Below are 21018 nucleotides of genomic sequence, written 5' to 3'. Positions count from 1 at the left end.
GAAACGCATCACCACCAACTCAGATTCCACTTCCCCTTCACTGCAAGACATCTCATTCAATCCTGCTGTTACGAATCGGAGGAGAGAGAGAGAGAGAGAGAGAGAGAGAGAGAGAGAGAGAGAGAGAGAGAGAGCCCAGGACCTTACTGTATAGCGATGCAGGTGGTGACGGCGGCGGAGCCGGGCAGGTGGTGTTGCCGGGAAGAAAATATTATGCTTCTCTCTCTCTCTCTCTCTCTCTCTCTCTCTCTCTCTCTCTCTCTCTCGTGAGGCTGCAGTAGGGGGCGGTGTCCCCCCTAGGCACCTTGGCACTCCTCCTCCTACTCCTCCTCCTCCTTTCTCTCTCCCCACCTCTCTCTCTCTCTCTCTCTCTCTCTCTCTCTCTCTCTCTCCTTTACCTTATCCTCCTCCTGCCGCCGTGTGTTTGTGTATGTGTTCGTTTGTGCGTGAGTGAGTGCCACACGGTGCCAACCAGACCTGACGTTGGCCCAGTCAGGCGGCCAACTCCGCCGCGTACGGACGGCAGCGTGAGAGAGTACCGAAATTCAGAGGCGCACGAGCGCGGCCGGTCTACTAAGGAGGGTGCCCCATTCAGAGTGCCAGTGTTGACCTGACTTGACTGATTGACCCAAGTTGATTTTGGTGATGTTCGTTCGTCTGTCTCAGAACTGACGTGACTGATCTAGATCCTCCCATCGGCTTTTAAAATTTCTAGAATTATAAAATAATATATATTGCAAACGTAGACGTGATTCAGTATATTTAATGTACTCTCATTCGCTCTCAGTCACTGCTAGAAGATGAGGAGATAAGGAACAAGATACAAAGATACTGAGTAGATGTTGATCTTGTTAATCGCAAATTAACCTGGTTCTCATCTCAGGTCATTTACCTGTGACAGTCAGGGCAGCCCCGATCTTCATCAAGGTGAGGAAATAGATTTACAGTAAATTATTTAATCACTAAATTTTATGGTTAGGTCATTGACATTTATAATGTGATAATGTCAGTATATACTGTATAAGATTAAATTATCAAATCACGAACATGCATACATTTTTAGTTGTATTTGTCTTGTTTTTAAATATAAATAATACTAATAAAGATTTGTAGATGAATAAGTGTCCTTTATAAAACACATATACAATTAAATAAACTAATGTGTATATATATATATATATATATATATATATATATATATATATATATATATATATATATATATATATATATATATATATATATATATATATATATATATATATATATATATATATATATATATGTATGTATGTACACGATAATTTTCAGGCCACCTTGAATTGGTAACCGTAACATTATATATTCAGCTATCAATATATATATGTATATATATATATATATATATATATATATATATATATATATATATATATATGTATACATGAGTATATAATGTTACAAGACAACGTTAATCATCAAATTACATATAAACAGACATATTAAATAGTGTTTATAACTATGGCAAAAATACATTAGTCAAAGACGGTAAATGAGTTACTAAAGTAACTTAGTATTTCGTAAACCAGCCTTACTTGAAATAATGTTTTGGATGTGATAAAAATCATATATACAGTACGTATATATATATATATATATATATATATATATATATATATATATATATATATATATATATATATATATATATATATATGTATTATATATATATATGTATATATATATATATATATATATATATATATATATATATATATATATATATATATATATATATATATATATATATATATATATATATATACATATATACATACATATATATATACATACATACATAGGCTACATACATACATACACGTGTATGTTTGTAAACGTAACAAATACGTAATACAATCAAAATACTAAATTAAATCAGTTACCCGTTACGCACCCAAAATCACATATAAATGTCATAAAACGTAATGCATTCTGTAATGCGCCCTGCTATTTGAAAACGATAAAGGAGATTGTGTTGGGTCATTTTGCCCTGAATAAGAAAGAAAAAAGGAATCTTGTATTCTTTAGAAATCTTGTGAGTAGGGTGACAATGTCGATTATTGGAATATCTTCAGAGACTCTCTCTCTCTCTCTCTCTCTCTCTCTCTCTCTCTCTCTCTCTCTCTCTCTCTCTCTCTCTCTCTCTCTCTCTTTTGAAGTGTTGTTCTATTGAATACCGATATATCCTTCGCTGTCTGCGACACTCATACGAACACTTCGTCTCTCCTTTGATCTGAAGTCCTATCGATTAAGTGGTTGTGTTATGTAGATTATATCCTACCAATAACGGGAGATAAGATCTAGGATTTCTCTCTCTCTCTCTCTCTCTCTCTCTCTCTCTCTCTCTCTCTCTCTCTCTCTCTCTCTCTCATTTATTTTGGAATTGCTCATTATTTACGTCATATCCTGCCAGTAGTGGGAGATAAGTCTCTCTCTCTCTCTCTCTCTCTCTCTCTCTCTCTCTCTCTCTCTCTCTCTTTCTCTCTCTCTGATTTATTTGGGAAGTCCTCCCTACTATTTATATCATATCCTAGCAACAACAAAAGATGAGTTCTAGGATTTCCTCTCTCTCTCTCTCTCTCTCTCTCTCTCTCTCTCTCTCTCTCTCTCTCTCTCTCTCTCTCTCTCTCTCTCTCTCCCAGCTGATTTATTAGTAAAGTTCTCTCTGTAGTGTATACCGTATCTTGGCAATAACAGAAGATTCGATATCTCTCTCTCTCTCTCTCTCTCTCTCTCTCTCTCTCTCTCTCTCTCTCTCTCTCTCTCTCTCTTACTGAATTAATTGGGGAAGTTCTTTAATTTCGTGATGGAGGTGAAAATCTGTTACATTGCTGTTTAGCTTTCACTGATTTCGTGTATGTTTTGCTGTTTCATTTTGTAATCATGTTTAGAAAATTTAAAATTTTGTTTTCATGTAATTAACTATTTGAATAAATAATTACGCGTTACGTACTGTATATTTAAATGAAAAATGGAATAAAAAGCAATTATATATAACCAGTTGGAAAATTATGTAAATTTTGTGTTAAAATTTAATTATTTTTACGTTGCAATGCATCTCAGTATAAGCTTCACTCCTCATGCAAGAGTATAATAGAAAATTATGTTAATTTTATGTTAAATGTTAATTTTTTACTGTTGAAATAACTAATACCAAATACACATAGGCTATACTAAGATAGAAAACTATGTTGATTTTATGTTAAATGTAGATTTCTTACTGTTGAAATAACTAACACCAAATACATATTATATACTAAGATAGAAAACTGATTTTATGTTAAATGTAAATTTTTTACCGTTGAAATGGATCCTCAGTATCAGCCTCATCCCTCATATACGATTATATAACTCTTTGATAAGGAAGTACTGTAGCGGAATAAATTATCATTCATGTTGATCCAAAATCATGTTCACGAATTTGTTGATTGCTGTAAAATGATTAAATCCCATTCAGTATGATGCAGTTCCTTTTTTTATATAAATTGTTTTCCCAGTGTTTTTTTCTGAATTATTTCACCATGAAAACCTCCCATTTCACGAACGAATTCATCACATTTACAATGCTGTTCATCAGTGTTATCGATAAAACTCCAGTCAACATTTTGTGATGGTTTTCTTGTAATTATTTTCCAGTGCTGTTCCCACCTCCCTTTGTCATGAAATAAAATCTCACCATTCATTTTTATCTTTTAACCAAACCGTTTGCATAGTTGAATTTGTTGACTGCTAACCTTCAGCATCAGTTATTATTTGCTCTGCTCAGGACAGTTGTATTTTGAAATAATGCAGGACTTCTGAGGTGTTTAACGTAATACTCATTAGGCTTTTGCAACCCCTAGTTTTTGGTGAACGAGAATGGTTCTAAGCTCGGTTCGAACCCATGGACGTTGAAAGGGGTTCTTCCTCTCATTTTCTGCTTCGGATTTTAAAGGTTTTTCGCATGGAAAATGTATCGGGAATCACTGGGAAACCGAGTGTTGCAGTATAACGAGTCACTCCCTACATTTCATTTCTTATGTTGGAAGTCAAGGTGGTCAGTATTTTCCCCTTTGTGGCCATTATCAGTAGACTTCGTAATTAGTTATACTTTTGTCCTCACCCAAAACGTACTTTGCAGGTGTTCAATAATTCTGACTTTCATAGAGTATTAAATGTTTTTAGACTTAAAGTATTGACTTGTTTGATGCCTTCCAATATTTTCTGTATCATTTCATGATCAATTTAAGTTAGATTGCTTTTATTTCTATTTTCTTTCGACACTTTTAGTTTTCTGTAAAAGTAAACTATTGCGCCGGATTTGTCTGTCCGTCCGCACTTTACTCTGTCCGCACTTTTTCTGTCCTCTTTTTTTCTGTCCACCCTCAGTTCTTAAAAACTACTGAGGCTAGAGGGCTGAAAATTGGTATGTTGATCATCCACCCTCAGATCATCAAACATACCACATTACAGCCCTCTAGCCTCAGTAGTTTTTATTTTATTAATGTTAAATTTAGCCATAATCCTGCTTCTGGCAACGATATAGGATAGGCCACCACCGGACCGTGGTTAAAGTTTCATGGGCCGCGGCTCATACAGCATTATACCGAGACCACTGAAAGATAGATCTATTTTCGGTGGCCTTGATTATACGCTGTAACGGCTGTACAGGAAAAACGATTGCTCCAAGACAATTCGGCTCATTTTTTACTTGTTTTTTCTTACAGACAGTCGGAGTTTCTGCTCGTATCTGAATTGCCATATATTTTTAAACAAAAGCACATGTTCACATACTAACACGCACATGCTCATATATATATATATATATATATATATATATATATATATATATATATATATATATATATATATATATATATATATATATATATATATATATATATATTGAGTATATATATATATACGAGTATATATATATATATATATATATATATATATATATATATATATAATTATCTCTGTGAATATACCAAGTTATCTTGCAATGCCTAATATATGACAGCCGTACATGACCTGCTTTGCAATTCCTGCAAAACAAAAAGCATAAAACAGAGGGCAGCATTATCTTCTGGTAAACGTCACGAACTATTGCATATGCAGGTAAGTATACATGATAAATCGCAGAGCTAGGCCATTATACGACATTGCAAATCAATAGGCATTTCCCAGTATACCTCACCTAGTGGACCATTCCATATCTCTCTTAAGGATACAAATTACGTCTTATTGCACTGGATGAGGTGATATTTTTTTTGAGCAACGATTACGTCATCTGGTATCTGTGCTATCCTGCTGGCTGTCAAGGGTAATGGTTTTGTCATTAGTAGAGGAGTAAAGTTTCGAGAGGAAGATTGGTTGGAACAGCTGACTGAGATATAAATCCCAGCTGTCTCCCTATCTTTCGCTCTCTTTCTCTCTTTCTCTGACTCTTGTTAGATCTGGAGTCTCTGAGACGGGCTCTCTCTCTCTCTCTCTCTCTCGATAGATAGATAGATAGATAGATAGATAGATAGATAGATAGATAAATAGATAGATAGAGAGACAGGTAAATAAATCTGCTCTCTCTCTCTCTCTCTCTCTCTCTCTCTCTCTCTCTCTCTCTCTCTCTCTCTCTAGATAGATAGATAGATAGATAGAAAATAAATCTGCTCTCTCTCTCTCTCTCTCTCTCTCTCTCTCTCTCTCTCTCTCTCGATAGATAGATAGATAGATAGATAGATAGAAAAATAAATCTGCTCTCTCTCTCTCTAGATAGATAGATAGATAGATAGATAGATAGATAGATAGATAGATAGATAGATAGAAAAATAAATCTGCTCTCTCTCTCTCTCTCTCTCTCTCTCTCTCTGAGTGTGTGCGTGGAAATCGCGACTGATCATTGTTTCTCATTACGTTAATAAAATCGTATGTCTTCTTTCTTTCTTAACTTCAGAAAGTCTTTCTTTTTGTATAAAGCCCGTGTAACTAAACTTCCTACTGATACTTTCATTCTTTCTCTCTGAAGATTTTATTCATTTATTTGTTTTCATGCCAGCTGTGTTCTTTTGCTGTTGTAGTTGGCGTGGTTGATAGGTCCGCCCCTTTCCTTACCACTAGTGGAGTTCCTCAGGGAACTGTTTTCTCCCCTACTCTTTTTCTTTCTTTCAACTTATGACATTTTTTTAGACCTACTCAAGTTCGAGTCACATATTTGCAGGACAGGCTTCTTCTTATCATTATTTATCACATTCCTTCTTTTTCTCCCTACTGACTCTACAGTATTTTACCTGTTGTATCATTGCATCAATGCATCAGTGTATCATTGTATCAATGATTCGTTGTAATGAGGGACCTTTACACATTGAGGATGAATATCAAGGTAAAGATTCATGGTTTAACCTCACGTAATAACATCATTTATATATTCATGATGAAACCTAACGTAAAGCAAGTAAAAAATGCGCCGAAGTTTCTTCGGCGCAATCGAGTTTTCTGTACAGCCGCTACAGCGTATAATCAAGGCCACCGTAAACAGATCTATGTTTCGGTGGTCTCGGTATAATGCTATATGAGCCGCGGCCCATGAAACTTTAACCACGTTCCGGTGGTGGCCTATCCCATATCGTTGCCAGAAGCACGTTTAAGGCTACCTTTAACCTTAAATAAAATAAAAACTGCTGAGGCTAGAGGGCTGCAATTTGGTATATTTGATGATTGGAGGGTGGATGATCAACATACCAATTTGCAGCCCTCTAGCCTCTATAGTTTTTAAGATCTGAGGGCGGACAGAAAAAACGCGGACAGAATAAAGTGCGGACGAACAGACAAAGCCGGCACAGTAGTTTTCTTTTACAGAAAATTAAAAATCAGGGAAGTTAATGTCCACAAATTTCTATAACTCAAGTTTGCTACATTGCTGGTTTGCAACAATACTTTAGGATGAGGCAGTTACACTTACTTTGGAAACCCTTTTTGCCGTCCAAGTGAGGGAAGTGTCATAACCGCTAGAAAATATATGCATGTGTTTGTGCGGATTTGACAAGTAAATTTACAAGTCAGATTCCAGAATTAAGATTCAAAACGCATAATTATAAAATGCTTTTTGAAATACGATGAAGTAAGAATCAAAACACAAAAATATAACAGGGTTTTTGGAACATGATATGAATACAAACCTGTACTAATACCAAACAAGAAATACGATAGACTAAGAATCAAAAGGCAAAAATAAAAGGTTTTCTGAAATACTACATGAATGCAGAACTGTAAAAATGCAAAACAGAAGTAATAACAGGAATATTCAAACAATGCCGAATTATAACAACGAATTATTACAACAACGCAAATAACACGCGCGAGTGAAATTAATTCATTACAAATGAAAGAGAGCATCTCATTAACATCGATAGAAAGGATTATTTTGGATTTCACGGAACTCATTAGTATTACATGTATTAATTGCTGAGTGAGTTATTTCAGAATTAATCCTCGAAACCGTGATTACGCGAAGGCTTTCATTAACAATCTAGTCCAGAAAAAAAGTGTTGTTCTGTTGTTCGTGAGAAAGAGGAATCTTTTTCAAATGCCCGGCTGATTCTCCAAGGTTTAAGGCTATGTGTATAAAGTAAGTTCTTTTTTCCTGTTAAGTACTTAAATACACTTTTTTGACAAGTATATTTCTTGTTAAGAAATATGCTTCACTGCCCTTTTTGGACAAGTATATTTCTTGGTAAGTGATAGACTTCACTTCCCTTTTTGGACAAGTATATTTCTTGGTAAGAGATAAACTTCACTTCCCTTTTTTTGACAAGTATATTTCTTGTTAAGAAACTGCTTCACTTCTCTTTTTGGACAAGTATATTTCTCGTTAAGAAATGTACTTCAATTACCTTTTCGGACAAGTATATTTCTTGGTTAGAAATGTACTTCACTTCCCCTTTTTGGACAAGTATATATTTCTTGGTAAGAAATATACTTCACTTCCCTTTATGGACAAGTATATTTGTTGGTAAGAAATATACTTCACTTCCCTTTTTGGACAAGTATATATTTCTTGTTAAGAAATATTCTTCACTTCCCTTTTTGGACAAGTATATTTCTCACTTCCCATTTCGGACAAGTATATTTCTTGTTAAGAAATATGCTTCACTCCCCTTTTTTGACAAGTATATTTCTCGTTAAGAAATGTACTTCAATTATCTTTTTGGACAAGTATATGTCATGGTAAGAAATGTACTTCACTTCCCCTTTTTGGATAAGTATATATTTCTTGTTAAGAAATACACTTCACTCCCCTTTTTAGTCAAGTATATTTCTTGTTAAGAAATATACTTCACTTCCCTTTTTGGACAAGTACGTTTCTTGGTAAGAGATATACTTCACCTCCATTTTTTGACAGATATGTTTCTTTTTAAGAAATAGACTAACGTTCCCTTTTTAGACAAATATATTTTTGTTGTTTGTAAGGAAACGTACTTCAGTTACCTTTTCTGACAAGTAGTTTTCTTGTAGTTTTTCGACAAGTATATTTCTTGTTAGGAAATATACTTAAATGCGGTTTTTTTTTTTTTTCATTAAGAACATTTGTCCTCGTAAAGTTTAAGAAACTGAGGTATATTTTTAACAATATACTGACTTGTAATTTTTTAAATATACGGAAATGTATTTTTAAGAAAATAATGAAGTGCATTTTCATAATATACTGAAGGGTATTTTTAGAAACATACTCAAGTGTCTTTTGAAAACTATATCGATGTGTATTTTTAAAATATACTGAAGCGTATTTTTTAAAATTTAGTAAAGTGTATTTTTAAACATTTAGTAAAGTGTATTTTTAAAAATACTCTTTAGTATATTTTTAACAATATATCAATATATCAAGGAAAGGGCCTTAGTTTATCCTCATCAATAAAGATCGCGATTGTTCTTCATAGTCTTCACATAAAATTATGTGTTTTTCAGTTTGGTTTTGTTGTTATATAAATAACAAACCCACTATAATGCCTGAATTAATATAACATACAGAGAACCAAGTAAGCGCACATCCGTGATGTCTCATAGCACTCTGTCTGGCTGACATGTTGGGAATGAGCAAGGTTTGCAAAGTGTAGGTACCTCGAATTCCGAAACCAGGGTAGAGTTCACCGGAGATTGGTAACCAGGATGGGAAAAAGAGACCACGACTCTGAACCGCGGGGTCAAAGATTCATTCATAGCAGGCAACAGAAACGCACGGGATCTCCACCTCTTAAAAATTCAGGCTGAATGTCACCTGTTAGAATGGTGACAGTCCTTGTCTTTTGGGTTTCAGAAGGTTTCATCAATGCAGACTACTTGGAAAACGATTAAACCATGTGTTGGGAATGTTGTACATCAGAATTGCAGTAACTAGAGGAGGAAAAAGGGCAATCAAGATGATACACAGAAGAAAGATGTGGTCGGGAGCGTCTTGTTCCTCCAGGAAAAAATTGGCCCTGTCTACGCAGCTCAGCACAGTACATGAAGCAACCAACGTTGACCATGATACTTGGCCTCATACATTCTGTTTAAACCTACCTGGCCCCATCTGACTTCTGGTCCCCTCGCTAAAATGAAATCCCGCCAGGATGATGACCATTTTATGAGCAATAATGAAGTCATTCATGCTCAGAAAGACCACATAAAGTCCTAGAATGCAGCTTGTTTCAGTGTAGGAAAGTAACACATTTACGACAATGTACCAAAAGCATTAAAGTAAATGGATACTTATGATAGGTAATGCAAGCATTGTCTTTCTCTTGTGGCGCTCTCTTGACCATTTCTGGATAATGGGAGATCTGGAACAATAGAAGATATACCTCGCTTACACTTTTCCAAAAACAGAAAAAATTCGGCATCAGAATAAACACATTATAATGGGAAATCTAGAATTCATAACACTTTTCAGAAAGACAGACTATTTGCCAACATTTCGGGTCACTGGCTATCTATTCCAATTAGAAATAGTAGGGAGGTAGTGCCGTCATTGCACCTCACGCTGTGCATTGTAGGCATTACTTAAGGTCCTTTGCAGCGTCCCTTCGGCCCCTAGCTGCAACCCCTTTCATTCCTTTTATTGTACCTCCGTTCATATTCTCTTTCTTCCATCTTCCTTTTCACCCTCTCACAACAATTGACTCCACATTATTTCCAGCGCTGAATGACCTTATAGGACCCATCGCTTTACGTTTGGCCTAAAGTTTATATTTGAATTCCAATAAGGAAGAGGAACCACAGATTGCCAGAGTGAAATGGCGTAGCAAAGAAAAAGCACCAATGCCGTTTCTTCACCAGTCATCAACAATGAATTGCTTTTTCATTAGAGACAGTTTGATTGGATGTTGGCACTCATTTCCAACTATAGTCTGGAGTAGCGAGCGTTGAAAATCCTTTCAAAGGCTTTTTGTATGAGAGTTTAATGAGCTTCCGCCGACGTGATTTTGCCTTATCAGTGCGTGTCTTTGGCGACCCGAAGTTTTCCGCAAGAGGAAGAAGGAGAATAGCGAGTTGCTTTCGGGATATGAAATTAACGTAAAATTGAGACTTAATGAGTTTGGGAAACATCGACTTTTCTTTCTCGTGAGTTGATTTCCCAAGTATTTTGTTTATGTGCTCCAATGATTTTGTTCATGCACCGTAATGGTTATTCTCATATGCTCCAATGGTATTGTTCATATGACTCAAATGAATGTGCTCATAGGCCACAATTCTTTTGTTCATTGCTCCTGTGAGGTTGTTCCTGTGTCTCAAATGATTTTGTTCATAGGCTCCGATGATTTTGTTCATATGTCTCAAATGATTTTGTTAATATGCTCCAATGGTTTTGTTCATATGCCGCAATGCTTTTGTTGATATGCTTCAAATGATATTGTTCATATGCTCCAATGATTTTGTTCATATGCTCCAATGATTTTGTTCATATGCTCAAGTGGTTTTGTTCATATGCTCCAATGATTTTGTTCATATGCTCCAGTGTTTTTGTTCATATGCTCAAGTGGTTTTGTTCATATGCTCCAATGATTTTGTTCATATGCTCCAGTGTTTTTGTTCATATGCTCCAATGATTTTGTTCATATGCTCAAGTGGTTTTGTTCATGTGCTCCGATGATTTTGTTCATATGCCTCAAATTATTTTGTTCATGTGCTCCGATGAATTTGTTCATATGCTCCAGTGTTTTTGTTCATGTTCTCCAATGATTTTGTTCATATGCTCAAGTGGTTTTTGTTCATATGCTCCAATGATTTTGTTCATATGCTTCAAATTATTTTGTTCATGTGCTCCGATGATTTTATTCATATTCGCCAATACTTTTGTTCATTCGCTTCAAATGTTTGTTAATATGCTCCAATAGTTTTGGCCGTGTTCCAGTGATTTTGTTCATACGCCACAATGATTTTGTTCATATGCTCCAGTGATTTTGTTCACGTTCTCCAATGATTTTGTTCATATGCTCCAATGGTTTTGTTCATATGCCTTAATTGACGTTATTCATATGGTACGATGGTTCTGTTCATCTGCTCCAATGATATTGTTCATATACTTTATTGATTTTTATTAATTTTCGCAAATGGTTTTTTTTACATTGCCTGTGATTTTATTCGACATTTCAAAACGAGAGAGAGAGAGAGAGAGAGAGAGAGAGAGAGAGAGGAATCACAATACATTCTTTAATTTAATAGAAAAAAATTACGGACATTAAAAATCTTGTGTGACTGACAGCTTTAATAACGAATAAAATTACTTTTGATAATGACTTTTATGATAACTTTTTTATAGTGACTTTTTATAATGAATAACTCCTAAGACCTCGAATTTTATAATGGAATACTCCTAAGACCTCGAATCGAACGGCTACAAATCCCACCAAATGCACTTCCTTTAGAATTTCATTCAGTACCAAAAGTTCTTAATAATATTCCTTAACAACGCGTTGTCTCCTTGTCTCCTTCATTTTGTAATTACAGATTGGTTTTTTATTAAATAATATAAAAATGAAGATGAAAATAAACAGTTAGTTAAAGTTGATAGATTTGCAAGAGAGGATGACAGCTGTTGAAAGGGGGTCGACTGGGAAGGAGATAGACGAAATTAAAGAAAATTGCAAATAATAAAGAAATGGAGAAGAAACTAAAGTATTTCGAGACATAAAGAAATATATTATATTCCCTTCTTTTGTCTTGTAATTTAACTAACTGGAATATAATATCTATGTCAGAGAACCTATTGATAATACATTGAAACTTATCAAAAGTATAGATGCTGTAAAATCCAGTTAAGTTTCAAATGCAGCTGTGCGTTACTACCCTAAAGCAATATTCCTTGTTTTTGTAATTTACCAACATTTTTATCCATTTCATTAATTTGTTAATTTATTTTTTTCTTTTCTAATAACTGATCTCTTCTTTCTGTAATTCCTATTACCTTCTGTTACGCCTTTCAAGTGAACAAAGTAATATTCTTTGGAAGCTTGAATTTCAAGTCAGTGGCCCCTTTGGTGGTCTTGTTCCTTATGAATAGGGTTAATGTTCTGAATAATAATAATAATAATAACCGGTGTGTCTGCCCCAGGGGGCGGAGTAGGTATGGGAACGGGAGGGTAGGGGAGACATCCATTCTCCTCGTGCAAACCTGTTTGTCCTCCCTGGGTGGAGTAGGGGTAGGTAGGGGACTGGGAGGGTAGGGGAGACAGCAGCGCCGGGTCCCAGCGCATGTAACACACGCCCGCCCCAGCAAGCTCGTAATAATAATAATCTCCCTTGAACCATCCCCTGTTTAGTGCAGTTTTCTGCACTAGGTTTCATCTGCCATTCAGCTGCTAAAGAATGAATGCAAGTGTATGTCTTTAGAATTCTAAAAAAAAAGGGGGGGGGAGGAGGAATTTAATTGAAGGCTTGGAAAGTGACTTGCTAATGGTATACTGCAACTTTGCGATTGTGTTTCTGTAGCGTTTACTCAAGAAAAAGATAGATAATTATTCCATTTGTCATCTGGTTCTCTTGTTGTGTAAATTTCCTTTCTTATCGTTTAATTTTGTTTATGGATTTTTTCTTATTGTCCATTTTTCAAGTCAGTCAAGGAATCCTAAGCAAAGTTAGTAGAAGGAGAAATAAAGTTGGTTAAAGAAACACTGATAAAATCTTGCAAATTATTGGTTAAGCAAAATTAAATTTGAAAACTTAAAAATCAGCAAAGGGAAAAGTCAGATGATAAAAGCAAATAATTAAAGATAACAGTGAATAAAAAATAAAGTTGATAAAAGGAAAGATCTTGGTTGAGTTTAAAAAATGGGCTGTAAAATCTCAAAGGATAGTTTTTTTTATTGTCCATGTTTTTAAGTCAGTCAACATTTTTCTTTTTAGTAAATTTACTCCTTGCTATTCACTTACCTTGATTGTAATTATTTGCTTTTATCATGTAATTTTTTCACTTTGATAAATTTTCAATTTTCAGTTCAAGTCTGATCAAGAGTTGTTTGCGAGATTTCACCAATATTCCTCCTTTTAGTAGTTTTACTCTTTTGCTGTTTTCAGTTATATTCATTATATAATTATCTGATTTTATTATCTGATTTTTCTCTTGGCTGACTTTCGATTTTCCAATTGTAGTTTTGGTTAACCAACTCTTTGTCAGATCTCGAGTTTTCAAGTTGAATTTCGATTAAACCAATGGTTCCTAAGATTTTATCAGTATTTCTCCTTTTACCAACTTTACTCTTGTTCGTTGTAATTTGTTTCTATTGTAATTATTCTCTTTTTTTTGATTTTCAGGTTTAATTTTGATCAACAGTCGTGTGGAAGATCTTATCAATGTTTCTGCTTTTACCAAATTTAATTGGTTGTCGAAATTTATTTCTGTTGTAATTATTCTTTTTTTTCTTTTACTGTCATATTTAGTTTTGATCCACAATTGTTTGGAAGATCTTATCAATATTTCTCCTTTTACCAACTTGAATTTGGTTGTAGATTTTTATTTCTGCTATAAATACTTGCCTTTATTTTATTTTTTTATTTTATTTTATTTTATTTTTTTTTTTTTTTGCCTCAGTGAAAGCCAACTTGCCATTTCAGGGGACCCAAACAAACTCTGCATCACGATGAAAGGCAACGCCAGTTAATTTAGACAGATGCATGAAATTTCATTACCCAAGAGTCCCTTTGATGACATTTCTATCACTGAAGCAGCATTTGCGAGTTTAAACAACCGCCAAAGGTGAGTTGTGTTGTGTTTACCTCTGTTTAAAAAGTAATGGGGGATCACAAGCTAATGTCACAAGCATTTTAATTACATTGAATTACAGAGAGACCTCCGTAATTATCGATTTTTTGTTGTTGTTGTGATGCGGTTTCGTACGTGGTGATTGTTATTACTGGGAGAATTATTTAAATTGTAATTTATTTATTGTCTCTCAACTTCAGTCTAGGAATCTACGTTCTCTCTCTCTCTCTCTCTCTCTCTCTCTCTCTCTCTCTCTCTCTCTCTCTCTCTCTCTCTCTCTCTCGTCTCTCTGGGATTTTTTAAACGTTCATTCATTGCAGTGACTTTAGTGAGAGTCAGTTAAGTGGACCCTCTCTCTCTCTCTCTCTCTCTCTCTCTCTCTCTCTCTCTCTCTCTCTCTGGATTTTTAAATATTCTTTCATTCCAATGACATCATTGTGAGTTAAGTTATGCATCTCTCTCTCTCTCTCTCTCTCTCTCTCTCTCTCTCTCTCTCTCTCTCTCTCTCTCTCTCTCTCTCTCTCTCCAGCAGAGTTGATACTTTTCCATCACGGAAGTCATTTTACATTAATCCACGCTTGTCACTCGAGGATCACATAAAACAATATAGTAAAAAGACATAATTACTTAATTTCCCCAAGAGGGTGTGTACATCAGTCCCAGGCTTAATTGTCCAAGAAAACTTGCACAGTATCATAGTAATTACACAATTACATAATGCCATTAGATAATTACTTAATCAATTAGATAATTACATGATACCACGAAGCGCTCAAGTGGCCAGTGGAGGGAAGGAATTTATGATAAGCATCACAGTAGTCATGGCCGTTCGTATTTAAAGATGGTCAGCGTTCGTGGTAGGTTAAAACGAATGCTGCTTTCGCTAAATTGTTCTCGGAATATTCAAGTGTATCTGACTCATTTTGGTGGAGTTTGTTTTTCTCGTGAAATGATGGATGTTATTATTATTATTATTATTATTATTATTATTATTATTATTATTATTATTATTATATTATCGAATTTCAAGTCAATATTACTATAAGGCTTGTTCCATATGAATAGGGGCTTTAATTGAATAATAATAATAATAATAATAATAATAATAATTAATAATAATATAATATTATTATTATTATTATTATTATTATTATTATTAATTATTATTATTCAATTATTGAATTTCAAATCAATGGCCACTATAAGGGGGCTTGTTCCATGTGGATAGGGGTTTTAATTTCCTGAATAATAATAATAATAATAATAATAATAATAATAATAATAATAATAATAATAATAATAATAATACCGAAGAACCAATCAATTACATATCTAAGATTATGTAGAACACTCATGATAAACATTTCATATGTATCGCTTCTTAATACTTTTTATCCTAGTGACTTCTCTCTCTCTCTCTCTCTCTCTCTCTCTCTCTCTCTCTCTCTCTCTCTCTCTCTCTCTCTCTCTCTCTCTCTCTTCCCCAGCCAAAGAGACCAATTTCATATGACTTTCACATGAAACAGTTCCTCTTTGGTTTACGAGGAACTAAGTTAATACACCTTTTTTTTTTTTACATCGATGTTGACAAGATTAATTTTTTGCTCCGGTGATCCGAAAAAGTAAGCCGCTAGCAGATTTGGAGAGATTCTGAATTCACCTTTTTATTTATTTATTTATTTAGTTTTTGAATCAGAAGTAGCAAATAGTGTTATACAAATATCGTTATTAGGAAAGCAAGGGGTAGTTAATTTCATAAATTGTTATTTTCTGGTTTCAGTCTTTTAGTTAATTAATCTTAAGAATTAAATTACATGTTGAATTTTTATTTTATTATTATTATTTTATTATTATTATTATTATTATATGCAAAAGCCTTTGGTTATTAAACTTTAATGTTATTTTTTTCACTTTCCTTTTTATACTTATTTCTACATACAACGAACTGGTAATAATAATAATAATAATAATAATAATAATAATAATAATAATGTCCTTTATTTCAGCTCCGGGCCATGTACATGGAATATACAAAGTAGAGACAATACAATACACACAATCTAGATGCACGAAATAAAATATAAAAATAGTTAACGACAATTCCCAAACAATCGCTGAAGTAATAGTGATAATAGTAACAATAATAATAGTAATGAAAATAAAATTGAAATAATAGGAACAATAAGAAACAAGTAAAAAATTGGCCGAAGTTTCTTCGGCGCAATCGAGTTTTCTGTACAGCCGCTACAGCGTATAATCAGGTCACAGAAAATAGATCTATCTTCCGGTGGTCTCGGTATAATGCTGTATGAGCCGCGGCCCATGAAACTTTAATCACGGCCCGGTGGTGGCCTATCCTACATCGTTGTCAGAAGCACGATCATGGCTAATTTAATCTTAAATAAAATAAAAACTAATGAGGCTAGAGGGTTGCAATTTGGTATGGTTGATGATTGGAGGGTGAATGATCAACATACCAATTTGCAGCCCTCTAGCCTCAGTAGTGTTTAAGATCTACGGCGGACAGGAAAAGTGCGGACGGACAGACAAAGCCGGCAAAATAGTTTTCTTTTACAGAAATGATAATTAAAAACATAGCATATAAATAATTTTCAGCTCGGTAGTGAAATAATTTCATAAAGTAAATTTTTTTTCTATGGTTCACAATATTTCTTATTTATAACATGTATTGAAGTCAAGATGAAAGAGAATAAAAATAAAAAACTACTACTAGATTCATCATATTCTTCAGATTACCTCCCACTCAAAGTAAAATACATAAGCAACACGAAAACGCCAGAAAAATCAATCTACAAATAAACCAGCTTTATTTTTATATAAGGATTAGTGAAGGCCGATGTGAATAACATTACGTATTAATTTGTCTTGTATGTTATTATTATTATTATTATTATTATTATTATTATTATTATTATTATTATTATTATGTCACTCTTTTCATTATTAGTTATTATTATTATTGTTATTATAATCTCACTTTATTATTATTATTATTATTATTATTATTATTATTATCATCATTATTATTATTATTATTATTATTATTATTATTATTATTATTATTATTATTATTATTATTATCTCACAGCAGCCGTCTTACACCGCCTAAATGACATTTGCACCCTCCCACTCTAAACCACATGAAGGAAATAAAAGGCGAGCAGGCATCTGCTAACGTCAATTTTCCCCCCGTAAGCAGGACGAACGTCCCTTGAACGTTTTAACGTCGGCCCCCCCCTCTTTTTAAGACGACCCTAATACGACGTAATGATGACGTAGAATCCCCCTCCGGGCCTGGGCAACTCCGCTTCCGAGACGACACATGTTCAAGATCAACTCTTGCTAACGACTTTAGCTATGAAAGGCGCCCGAAATACGACTCCGCCCGTCTTCGGGTTACGCCGTAATGCGATATTATTTCTCTCTCTCTCTCTCTCTCTCTCTCTCTCTCTCTCTCTCTCTCTCTCTCTCTCTCTCTCTCTCTCTCAGGAGCCCTGGCCGTGTAGTTAGGTGTTAGGTGTATCATTCTTTCTTTTAAGTAGATATATTATCTATCTATCTATCTATATATATAATACACATATATGTATATGCATATATGTGTTCATACAATGGTTGTTTTATCCTTAGAAGACGGAGCTGCAGCTCTTGCTCCAGGGGAAGCATTTCGTCGTTTACATTTATTTTAATCACGATTCATAATCGCATCCTCAAGTTTTACAAACGAACTTTCTTTAATCCATTTTAAGCAATATTTAATCAAATTTATCTAAAACAGGAAATTATCTAAACATTAAAAATATGTACAAAATATCTATAAGATTCTAAAAACAGTAAAAATATTTAAAACATTTAAAACACTAAAAACTTTAGGCTATTCTATATCCTCGCAAAGGATGACTGAAAGAGTTTTGTAAAACAAACAACGCACCTTAGGCAATAAACAACTGTACAGAGGAGGATTGCATATTTAAGGACGGAACTATCTTTTTTATCATAATGGACTCCAAGATTGTTAGGTCGTTTTCATTATGTACTTGACCTATAATTGCAAAGTATATCAATATGCTTATGACCTAGAATATATATTTGACTGTTATTCTTTTTGAATTATCAGGAACTTTTCCAGACAAATATAAAACTATTGTTTAAAATAAGGAAAATAAATGCTAATATATACCATCAGTTTGACAGCACCAAAATTGAAAATGTTTGCCAGCTTCCCTTTTTACATGATGATCAGGAAAAAGTTCTTGACGATAACAAAAAGAATTCTCCGGCCCTAAACCTTAAAATAGTTTTTGATCGGATCCCTGTTCAGAATGAAAGATTCATTTATCACACGTGCCTGAGATTAGCGGGACATGTGGGGTTGTACGAAGAGGCTACTCAAGGTGAGAAAAAATAAGTTTTAGAACTGACCGGTTTATTAGGAACTATTTATTTTGAAGATCAAACCACTTATAGGTCAAGTACATAATGAAATGAAAAGGACTGATGATAAAAAAGATAGTTCCGTCCTTAAATATGCAACAGTGTTAAAAGTCACAAATCTTTATCACTGCCTGTCCTTTGCGAGGATAAGGTACAGGAAAATGTTTTAAATATTTTTACTGTTTTTTGAATCTTATAGAACACACACACAATAAATTATTATATATGCTGATATATAAATTTGATTAAATATTATATTTTAATATTATGCAGTGCTTGGTTTTAATATCTTTATTATATGAGGATATTATGAATGAAACGTTATAAATATATATATATATATTTATATATATATATATATATATATATTTATTTATTTATTTATTTATTTATTTATTTATTTATTTATTTATTTATTTATTTTATTTCGAAGGACTGATACAGAGTGTTAAAAGTCACAAATATATATACTAAGAAACTCAAATGAATTTTATATATGATGACTTGAGAAGACAGGGTCTATTTATTTATTTATTTATTTATTTATTTATTTAAATGCACTAATAAAAGATGAATTTGCAGGGTCTAATGGCTCAATATTGATCTATTTAAATGCACTAATAAAAGGTATTTGCAGCGTCCCATCGGGCCCTAACCACACCCACATCAAAATTAAGTTTGTATCCCTTTGCTTTACCTCCATTCCCGCCGTCCAACATCTCTAACTATTGCTTATTAGTGCAACTCTTTAGTTTTATCTCCCATTTCCACCTTTAGATCCTTGTCCTTCATCTCATTTATTTTCCGGATCCCTCTCTTCATCTTGCTGTCCAACCACTCCAACTCTTTCTTTTTAATCTCATAAAACCAAATTAATTAATACCCAAACAACTAGAGCCTATTTTTACGACTCTTTCGGAAAATGAGCAAATGCCCAAACACCGATTAATTTAAAATTGACTTTGATTAGACATTGGAATGGAATATAATTTAGACCAAAGGCCAAGCGTTGGGACCTATGAGGTCACTCAGCTCTGAAAATAATGTTCCAACAATTGTTAGGTGAGGGTTGAGGAAAGCAAGATGGAAGACAGGGAATATGAACGTAGGTACAGTAAAAGGAATGAAATTGGTTGCAGCTAGGGGCTGAAAATGGTGAAAAATCCATGTCGATATAATTGTAAATATATATATATATATATATATATATATATATATATATATATATATATATATATATTATATTTTATATATATATATATATATATATATATATATATATAATTTGCATTTACATCAAAATAGGTTTTTAGAATTATTATTATTATTATTATTATTATTATTATTATTATTATTATTATTATTATTATTATTATTATATGTGAGTTTGTTAATCATTTCTCCCTTGCAAGCTCATTGCTCGACATATCATATTACAATTATATTTTATTCCTTTGATCATGGTATGCATGTGTATGTGTGTGTGTGCAATTATGCGTGCGTGCACGCGCGTTGTGGCCATCCCCAGTGTATTGTCAAGTTCCCTATTGAGGCAATGTGCATGATATTAATTTTGCTTCCCCCCTTCCCCCTAACCAGTTGTTCAAAGGGTCAGTGATACCATACTTATAACTGAAGGTAATTTAATATTCTCAGTCATTAGGGATAAAGTCCAATCAGTTTATCAAATTGCATTTGAAAATATCAAATTACATTTAAAATCGAGTAATTAATATTACATTACGCAGAAACGAACCTTCAATCACAGGTGAGCCCGGCGTTTGGACGTGTGTGCCATCCGCGTAATTCGTGTAAAGTTTATAAATTGATTCGTGTGTGTGATTTTTTTTTTTTTTTTGCCGCATCGCGGAATCTCAAACATACATTGTTTGTGTATGTTTGTGTGAATTACTATTAGTATGGGCGTGTACTAACATACAGTCTCGTAGGAATTTATAAAAATTCATTAATTTGTAAGTTGATTTGTACACGCATTTACGCTGCTCATCAGGGGATCTCAAACATACGTTCGTATGTGTATGTTTGTGTGAATTGCCATTAGTCTAGACTTGTGTTAGAAATACAGTCACTTGGAAATTCATTGAAATTAATGAAGAAAAACACAGCATGCATGTGAATGTTTGTGGTAACTTATAAGTTGATTCTTTTACCCATTTAAGTTATGCATTAGGGAATCTCAAACATACATCGTTTGTGTATGTTTGTGTGAATTACTATTAGTATGGACGTGTACTAAACATACAGTCTCGTTGAGGTTTATAAAAAATTAATGAAAAATAGATCGTGAGTGT

At 33.6% G+C, this 21018-nt stretch overlaps 1 protein-coding gene across 1 annotated transcript in view; it reads left to right on the top strand.

Moving 5' to 3' along the window:
- Window positions 1–466: 466 nt before the first annotated feature.
- Window positions 467–21018, top strand: part of LOC136832084 (protein O-mannosyl-transferase TMTC1-like) — a 117966-nt gene continuing 97414 nt past the window's right edge. The window contains exon 1 of the mRNA XM_067092715.1: window positions 467–927. The gene's annotated coding sequence lies outside the window, so the exon portion shown is untranslated. The remainder of the gene's footprint in view (window positions 928–21018) is intronic.

This window comes from Macrobrachium rosenbergii, chromosome 49, assembly GCF_040412425.1.
Source record: "Macrobrachium rosenbergii isolate ZJJX-2024 chromosome 49, ASM4041242v1, whole genome shotgun sequence".
Classification (NCBI taxonomy): domain Eukaryota; kingdom Metazoa; phylum Arthropoda; class Malacostraca; order Decapoda; family Palaemonidae; genus Macrobrachium; species Macrobrachium rosenbergii.
Note: the sequence above shows the minus strand (reverse complement) of the source record. Positions and strands in the feature narration are given on the sequence as shown.